This window comes from Alligator mississippiensis, chromosome 11, assembly GCF_030867095.1.
Source record: "Alligator mississippiensis isolate rAllMis1 chromosome 11, rAllMis1, whole genome shotgun sequence".
Classification (NCBI taxonomy): Eukaryota; Metazoa; Chordata; order Crocodylia; family Alligatoridae; genus Alligator; species Alligator mississippiensis.
The window spans coordinates 66718653-66728507 of NC_081834.1; positions in this window are offsets into that span (position 1 = coordinate 66718653).

The following is a 9855-nucleotide window of genomic DNA, read 5'->3' on the forward strand; positions in this document are numbered from 1 at the left end:
CCTGGTGGAGAATATCACTGGATCTTTCTCTCTTCTGGGTTAAAAAGTTTTCTTGAGGTTTGATTATTTGGGATCTGGAAAGAGGGTATGAGAAGGTTTGAAAGGAGAGTGATAATGGCTTTTAGCTAGTAGGTGTCAGTGATTACGCAGGTACTGGGACATTCAGTCATGCTTTCCTGTATGGGTTTTGCAAGGGAGCTAATGGTTTTCCTCCACACAATGCCAAAGGGATGGAAATGATTTCTTGTAAGCGTCTCCACACTTGGGCTCCTGTGCATGTCATGACTGTAGTGACGCTGGGTTTTGGTTGTCCTTGTATTTCACTATAGGGAAGCTGTAGATAGTTAATTCACCTTCCAACATCCCCAGGTTTAACTATGGTAATCCCAAATTATGTTCAAGCTGCCAGTCCCTCAGTGTTTCCATGACACGTAGCGGCTCCTTTCACCTTTCCAACAAGCAACCTATACTAAGAGCTCCAATAAAGCCAACAGTGTGGCTTTACCGAGTTTCCTTCTACATCCTTTCCAAGCAGAGACCACAATCCGGTACTCTATAACTGCAAGGAAATTGGGACTGCTATCCCATGGGAGATCCTGCAAAATATGAACTGTGTTGTTATTTCAAATAAAGAAGAATAGTCAACATTTTCCAGCATTCCCCAGAGAACAAGATTTTCCAAAAGAAAAAGAAATATTTCAGCTCACATAAAATACTTCTGGCAGTCTAGGAAAGTGCCCAGAATCGAAATCCAAAAAGGGCAATTTTGAAAGTAATGAATTGGATTGTTTTGACTGATAGGAACTCATCCTGTTGTGCAATTTGAAGCTAGTTTTAGCAAGGTGCTTGAAGCAAAGAAGCAAAGGGAACTCCTGCACAGAGCTGAAAGGGAGTGAGGTTGTAAAATCTCCATCCTTAAAGGTTTTTAAGACTGGCATCGAAAAAGCCACGGTTGATATGCTCCAGTTGGGGTGGATAGCCTCTTGAGGTCTGTTTGAACCCTAATTCTATTATTATATGAGGGGAATAGTGTTGTAAAGCTCTGAGAGATGTTTTACCTGTAGCTAACTCTGCTCTAAACCTATGACTAACAGAATCATAGAAAATTAGGGTTGGAAGGGACCTCCAGAGATCATCTTGTTCAGCCCTCTGCTCAAAGCAGGACCATCCTCAACTAGGTCATCTCACCCAAGGCTTTGTCTGGCTGGGTCTTAAAACATCCACGGGTGGGTGTTCCCAACCCTCTCTGGGTAATCTGTTCTAGTGCTTTATTACTGTCCTCATGGGAGAGTTTTTCCTAATATTGAGCCTAAACTTCCCTTGCTGCAACTTGAGACCATTGCTCCTTGTTTGATCATCTGCCCCCACTGAGAACAATTTGGCTCCATCCTCTTTGTAACCACCCTGGAGGGAGTTGAAGCCTGCTATTAAACTCCTACTTGGTCTTCTCTTCTTCACACTAAATAAGCCCAATTCCCTCAGCCTTTTCTCTAACTTCATAGATTTCATAGACATTAGGGCTGGAAGGGACCTCGGAACATCATCAAGTCCAGCCCCCTGCTCAAAGGGCAGGAAGTCAGCTGGGGTCATAGGATCCCAGCAAGATAAGCATCCAGTTTCGTCTTGAAGGTGTTCAATGAAGGCACTCGAACCACCTCCGGTGGCAGGCTGTTCCAGACCTTGGGGGCTTGGACAGAAAAGAAATTCTTCCTTATGTCCAGACTGAAACGGTCTTGTAGTAGTTTGTGACCATTCGACCTCGTCATCCCTTGGGGCGCTCTGGTGAACAAACGTTCCCCCAGATACTGGTGGTCACCCCTGATAAACTTATAGGTGGCCACCAGATCACCCCTGAGCCTGCGCTTTTCCAGGCTAAAGAGCCCCAGGGCTCTCAGCCTGTCATCGTAGGGTCTGCTTCCCTGACCCCTGATCATGCGCGTGGCTCTTCTCTGGACTCTCTCAAGCTTCTCCACATCCTTTTTGAATTGTGGAGCCCAAAACTGGAATCAGTACTCCAGCTGCGGCCTTACTAAGGCAGAGTACAAGGGGAGAATGACGTCCCGGGATTTGCTTGAGAAGCATCTATGGATGCAAGCCAGCATTTTGGTCGCTTTACTAGCCGCAGCATCGCACTGCAGGCTCATGTTCATCTTGTGGTCAATGATAACCCCCAAGTCTCTTTCTTCCATAGTGCTAGCCAACATAGCACTGCCGAGCCTATAAGGATGCTGCGGGTTTTTCTTCCCAAGGTGGAGAACCTTGCATTTATCGGCGTTGAGCACCATCAGATTCTCATCCGCCCACTTGCTGAGCCTGTCCAGGTCAGCCTGGATCATCCGCCTGTCTTCTGGTGTGGATGCTTTGCCCCAAAGTTTGGTGTCATCGGCGAACTTGGCCAGTCCACTTCTGACTCCAGTGTCCACATCATTAATGAAGATGTTGAACAGTATGGGTCCAAGGATAGAGCCTTGGGGGACCCCACTGATCACAGGACACCATGGTGAGTGACTCCCATCAATTACTACCCTCTGGGTCCGACCCCGGAGCCAGTTTTCCAGCCAGTGGATCGTGGTGGACCCAAGGTGACAATTGGCCAGTTTCTCCAAAAGGTGATCATGGGAAACCAGATCAAAGGCATTTTTGAAGTCAAGATATATGACATCAATCACTTCTCCCTTGTCCAGGTGATAGGTCACCTGGTCGTAGAAGGAATTGAGATTGGTCAAGCAAGACCTACCCACAACAAACCCGTGCTGGCTATCCCTTAAGATGTTGGCGTCGGCCAGTCCATTAAGGACGGCCTCTTTAATAAACTTTTCTAAGATCTTCCGCGGGATAGAAGTCAGACTATAAAGTCGAGACTTTTCTGTGCATTATTCAACTGATAACATCTCCGTCACAATGCCTCTCTCCGAAATGTCGCTGCAGGGGGAGGTAGACCTGTGTTCGCACTAAATGGAGTTATGTATTGTGCTTGTCACTGAATGACAGCCTTAGCTCTGTTGCTGCCAAAAACACCCTATAGGCGATCAGGTAAATGGGGATAGCAACATAAGAGGCCCGTGTAAGACTGATGTGCAGCACTAGACTCCTGCTGGCATTAACCACCCAAGAAATGTTGCTGGATAGCCCTGGATAATACATACAGAAATGTCAGGTATCTCAAGCAAGAAAATGATCTTGCAACCTTGGTGCAGCAGCCATTCAAGCTCCACAACTGGGAGAAATCCCTGCGTCCTGAACATCTGTGACCTCTCATCGGGTCTTGGATACTACTGTGAAGAGCTTGGGCAGATTGATCTAGTGCCAGTGAATTTGTCTCATCGAATCCCTTTTGACAGATTTTGTGACGTACGTTCTCTTTTGTGCGTCTCCTCTCGCATCTTCAGATCGTAAACTCCTCGGGGCAAAGCCCAGGCCTTCGTCTTTGTTTTGTGCAGGGCTGCACATGCTGTCAGCACTCACTAACTAATGGCAAGGATGTGGGCTAAGGCAGGTTGATAGGCAGGTGGGTCAGGAGAGTAGAAGTGCCGTACTGTGACACTGCAGGTTCACGGTTACCCTAAATGGCGACGCACAATAGGAGCAGGTGGAGAGGACTGCTACATTTGCACATAATAGGATTTGTATGAGGGAAGGGGGCTGCGTAACAGGGGCTGTGACTGCAGCTCCATTGATCCAAGTCCATTTGTGCTCTGAAACAGCCCTCACGTATGGCCTTGAGCAAGTCACTTAGGCTCTGCATATCTCAGTGTCCCATCTTGGGATAAGAAGTTGATAACAGGAAAAGGAGGCTACATTCTCCCAAGGAGGCTAGAGACATGAACTACTGACAGAGGATCAGATTTGGGGTGAAAAGGGCTGAAGGAGACAAAGGCCCTAGAATGTAAGTTAGTGCGTTGTTCTCTCTCGTTTGATTCTCTGATTCTAGACGTGGGGATCTAATTAATTCCTGCTGAGGCTCGCGGTTCCGTTTCCCCCGGCCCCCCAGGTTATTTCATGCCAAAATCCCAGGGCTCACCGTTTGACAGTGTTCACGGAAAACCCCAAATGGCAAATGGGGTTTAGAAAGCCTCATGCTTTAGACTGGCTGCCCCCAATTGCATTTCACAGGCAATCCCGAGTTGGTAAATCAGCATGTGGAGTCCAGCATGGTGCATCACCGAGTTAGACAGCGGGATACATTTCCAGTTCTCATTTAAGTCAGCTCAATCCTGTATTCCGGGCCTCAGTTTCCCCTTTTGCAAAGGTGGCCCGACTGCGTTAAAGGGCTGTGAAATCTGTGCAAGGAAAGCATGGTGAGCATGTTTGTATTAGGAAGATAAGCAGGAATGAACTTTCTCCCTAGCTTGGATAGAGCTGTTGGAAGTGAGTGTTTTATTTGTTTTTTGGTGAGGAAAATACCCTCCCTGCTCTCACTGTGGCTACTAGGACTCATCTAGCAGCCCTGGCGACAGTACGATTGAACTCATTCTCTGTTTGATAGGAGCTGCACCCCAAATTTCTGATGCCTACTACATGGATGTGAATGCAAGCACATTGTTATAGCATTTTTTTATAGCTCCCAGTTATCTGCTTAGTGTCGTAACTTCTGAGAGCAGAATCCAGCAGTACAAAGATAGGAGAGACGCATGCAAGGCAAGAGGGTTTTTTTCTTCCCTAGATCCCTGGAAGAATAAATGAAACTCAATTAAATTTGCCACTTGTTACCTGCAGAAATGCTTAAAAATGTTCAGGTTTGGGTCTTGTAACATGTTGGGGGGCATGGGCTGTATGTGGCTTTTGTGTTATATAGCACCCACTGAAGCAGGAGCCTCATTTTAACAGAGCCATCTAGGTGAGACTGAAATGCCAATACCAGTGAAAAGCTCCACAGCGGTGTCAGGCTGTAAATACCTCTGCAGGGGTATCAACACACACGCTCCAGGAAGCATATTGACCCTATCAGTTGATCAAGCCGGAAAGACATTTTTGTCAGGGTCAGGTTATTCCATACTTGTCCATTATTTCTTTTCTTTACCTAACACACAACTCTACAGATGCTGTTGGAAAATCCCCCTAGGCAGGTTCGGTACCCAACTCCTATGAACTTCCAGACTTAGGGGAGACCAAGGGTGAATCTACTGCCACTGCTAAGTTGTGGATAAATCACGTTGCCTTATTGTGCCTATTTCCCAGCCTGTAAAAGGGAATCTAGATACTGATGTCCTTTATAAAGACCTACAGTGAAAAGTAAATATGCTGGTGGTGGGGCAATAAATACACCAGTAGTTGGTCTGAGGATGTTTTAAAAAATCATCAGAAGTAGCCTGTACAACTATTTGGAAAAGAAAAAATCAACCATAGAATAAGAGGGAAGGAACGCTTTGTAGATGGGTGATACACCTAGAGATTATGTACAGATATTTAATGATTGGAGTGTCTACAAGGATAGACCTCTTGCAAGGGCTTCTGGAACAGAAAAAGTGTTTTACTTAATGGAGCTACTGATCAGTATATCGATCTGCAAGTCCCTGTTGAATGCAGAGCAGTTGAAGGGACAGAGGACAGGTGTGAGCTAAGGAGATTTTGATTTTGTTACTAGCCCTGCAGCTTTTGTCACCCGGGGAAAGTCAGTTCTTCTCTCTTTTTTTTCTCTGACTCTTGCCATCTGTTGTCTATGTAGTTCATAAGGAGCTTGAGCCAGAGATGATTTATGATATCAAGCGCTTAGTGCTGTGGGGCCCTGCTCTTATTTGGTACCCCTGTAGTACAACGCATAGGCCAAGTAGAAATCAGAAGGATGCTTTGTGTGTTTAAGGCAATAAGACAATAAGTGCAATAAGGCACTAGAGAGACTAAGAAGGCAGCAGAGTCAAACATCTGTGCAGAGCAGGGTAGGGAGGGGGAAGGAAAGGGGCTGGCAGAGAATCAAGGCGGAGGCACCACTCGGTGAGGAGCAACTGCTCCTTTTTGTCCACCCTTTTAGGCACACTCTGTAGTACAAGGAGGCAAAGCAGCAGGGCTGTTGCTGCAGGTCACAAGGGACGTAGGTGAGCTGAGCAGCACGGGGCAGGACTTGCCAGATAAAGAAATATTTCTGAGAGCAACAGGACACAGCCATAACCCGCCTCCAGGCTGCCAGCCTGCCTGTAATCACGGGCTCTGCAGCAGGCTCGCTGAAAACGCTGGAAATCTTCTCTGCACCCTGCCCCTTCGTCTGTCTGTCTGATCTAGCAAAACTATTCCTTTGACTTAGGTTCCAGTAGAGCCAGGGATTTTTTTTCCCCTCCACACAATTTCAGCAATACAGGAAAGCTGAAGGGGAGCACATGGCTTGAACCTTCTGGCAAACCAGTGGGGATCAGCAGGCCTGGTCCAGCGGCAGATGACTTCAGATCGGGGGGTATAAGAAGGCACATGTAGGGCTGTGTAGGCTAATGGGGAGGGAGTTTGGAGAGCCAGATGATATTGCTGATTGTTTGGTCCTGTGCTGGTGTTTGCTCCTGAGCAAGTCACTTCATGTTTCCTTTCCTCTCCCAACCTTTTCTTTTGTCACCTTCTCTTGGGAGCGGTTTAGGGCACAGCTGGACCTGCAGCACCGAGCACGCTGGGCTCCTTGTCTTCACTGAGGCTTCTTCTGAACAAAACAGAAGTCAGGCTGTATTTAGGCTCCTAAATAAAAGTGACAAGACCCGGCAGGAAAGGCCTTTGGTAAAAACTGTGTGCGCAGAAAATTTCCAATTCCCTGCAAGTTTTTAGCAGAAATACCTGCCCCTGCCAACTCTGTTCCAGGAGTCTTTTATTTCCAGGACATACAAGTCTCAGCAATAAAAGTCACTGCACTACATATTTTGTCTGAAGCACAGATACATTTGGGACTTGAACCAAACAGTATCCCCTGAAATCAAGTCTGTTTGGAGGCAATGCTTGCCCACTTCACCTCCTTTTTTGGGATAAGGGGCATCTGCTGAAATGAGGCTTGTCTATGCATCTTTTATAAGGACTTGTGGGACTCGGTCCCTAGAGCCTTGCACAGCTCAGAAGCAGAGGCCATGGGCAAACACCCCTGGATTCACAGATTGTGAAGCCAGAAGGTACCGTCATGATTCATTTGACCTAGTGCCGACTACACGTCAGAGGATCTCACGCTGGCTTTTAACTTAGGCTGTGTCTATCAGTGGGACAATGTTTCTGGACATTGATAGTTGCAACAAGGGGCTGGGGAGGATTCCCCCCCACTCCTGTTGCTACACATGTCAGGATACGCCTTTTCCCTGACACTCCTTTCCTCAGAAGCCCTGGGTGTTGACTGCAGCCAAGGATAAAGGGTTTTCCCTATCCACTCAGGGTCATCATGCCAATTACCAAATTTGGGAGAAGGAAGGAATCTAACCACATAGATTGGTAGAGATTTGGAGTGGCGTGTTGGGGTGGGGATCCTTCCTCTGGAATAGGGGGCATGGCTGCCTTATTTGCATCTAATAAATGTGTTTTAAAACCCTTGCAGCTGCAAGATGCTGACAGTCTTCATCTCCCAGTTTTACCTGTGGCAGATTATGGTGGTTTTGGTGTCTGTGAGCAATATGTGTTGTAGTGGTGTGACAGGGTGACTGCATACTTTTAGAAACAGGTTAGGAAAAGGTTTTGTATGGGGTAGTTTGGATAGGGATAATCGTGCCTTGTACAGGTGCCTAGACCTCCAGATGCTGCTTCCAGCCTTAATTTTCTATTAGTCTACAATCTATCACATTTGTCTTGTACACGGGGCCATCCCCTGGTTTGTTATTGGGTTTCGACTCTAACCAAGACTTCCCCAGGAAGTGAGACAGGAATAAAGAGCAAACAGAAATGTAAAGATATACACTAAGTACTGCAATGGAGGAGAGCACGCCAAGCCAAGGTGGATGCATGTGTGGAAAGAGAGGGAACAATGTGGTACATGGGCAGATAAGAGTGACACGTAACCACCACAGCTTGGGGGAAAGGTGGGATGATGTCCGCAGACATGTTACTATGGGACAACTGAAGGCATGGGGGCAAGGGCTGAGGGGAAGCAGGACAGAGGGGAGTAGAGAAGGGGAAAAGAGAGAGAATCCAAAATACCAGTGAAGTAAGTTTAGATTGGGTATCCAAGGAACTTCTTCACTGATGGACCAATGAGGCAGCGGACTAGACTGCTTAGGGAAGCTGTGCAATCTCCATCATTGGAGGTGTTCAAGGGGATGGATAAGCGTTGGTCAGGGATGATTTGGAATAGCTACCTCCATGTTCTTCTCTGGTTATTTCCCATTCCTCTGGTCTTTGCTGTTTGCTGCATGGGATCAGGAAAGATTTTCATTTCTCTTCCTTTTGCCACAGGTGTTTTTTTCCTGCCAGATTTAGAAGCCTTGGGTGTTGGCTGCAGCCAATGCGCTGGATTTTGACTTAGTGTGGTAAAGCTCCTGCTTGGACTAATATCCCAAGGTTGCTAGCTGTAGGGTCAGGATCAGACAGATCCCTATATTTGGAAGCAGGAAGGAATGTTAACTGATGGTCAAATGGAAAGCACCGGGGGATGCATGGGGGGTGGGGATTGCCATCCTCCATAGGATGGGTGTTGCCTGTGCACTTTGAGTGAAAGTCTAGACAGAGATTTGCTGTGGAAAACAATGAACCTAGTCAAGCAGAGGGCTGGAGTAGATGACATCCAGAGGTCCATTACAGATCTATCTTTCTGAGGTCCTATGAGAACTCAGGAGGGCTGTCTTCTCCTCCAGCCTCTAACCCCTGTGGGTTGAGTGCTTTCTAGAACTACAAGTTTGGGATTGACGCCGCCATGTTCAAATACCTAGGGAACAGTGTTTCTCTGCACAGCTCTGCACATCAACCAACTCCCTCAGCACCCTTGGTCAGTGCTGTAGCAAAGAAATTTGGCATCCAGGGCAAGCCCGCAGAGGCAGCACGCCCTCACCCCATGCACAGATCCAGGAGCACACGCCCCCTGTACTTGCCTGGGAGCGCGCACAGTGGTAGGAGCTGTCCCCTCACTTCTTCTGCCGTCCCAAATGTGCCATTCATAGCTCCACCCCATGCCTTGCCCTGGCTGGGCAGTATTTGTTATCTCCCCTTCGCTTCAGCTCCCAAGGCAGTCGCCCCACTCACCCCCTCCCTTGCTGTGGTACTGCCCTTGGATACATTGTTTCAGGCCTCTTGGACTTGTACCAGTCCAGCTTTTCTAAAAAGTTTCTAAGCTTTACTTTTGCCACTATTGGCTGCTTTTTTCTCCCCTAACTGTCCTGCCAGGTGCCATAGTCTGGGAGCTGATCTTGCCTGTGAGCACTGAGGTTAAAAAAGGCATTGAGTATTTCAGCCATTTCCACACCATTGGTCACTCTGTTGCCTCCCCCATTCAGGAGTGGGCCCACGCTGTCCCTGATCATCTTCTTGTTGCTGACATACTAGTAGAAACCCTTCTTGTTATCCTTCATCTCACTAGCTAGCTGCAAATCCAGTGGTGTTTTGCCCTTTCTGATTTCATCCCTGCAGGCCCCAGCAATGCTCTTATACTCCTCCCTAGTCATTTGTCCACATTTCCACACCTTATAAGCTTCTTTTTGTGTCTTAGCTCACCAAATAGTCCTCTTTTAAGCCAAGCTGGTCTTCTGCCATACTTGCTAGTCTCCTTGTGCACCTGGATGGTTTATTCCTGCACCCTCAATAAGGTTTCTTTAAAAATACAGCCAGCTCTCCTGGACTCCTTTTTCCCCTTGGACTGGCCTCCCAGGGGATCCTGACCATCAGTTACCTGAGGTAGTCAAAGTCTATTTTTCTTAAGTGTAGGGTCCTTAATCTGCTGCTCTTCTCCTTTCCTTTCCGCAGGATCCTGAACTCAGT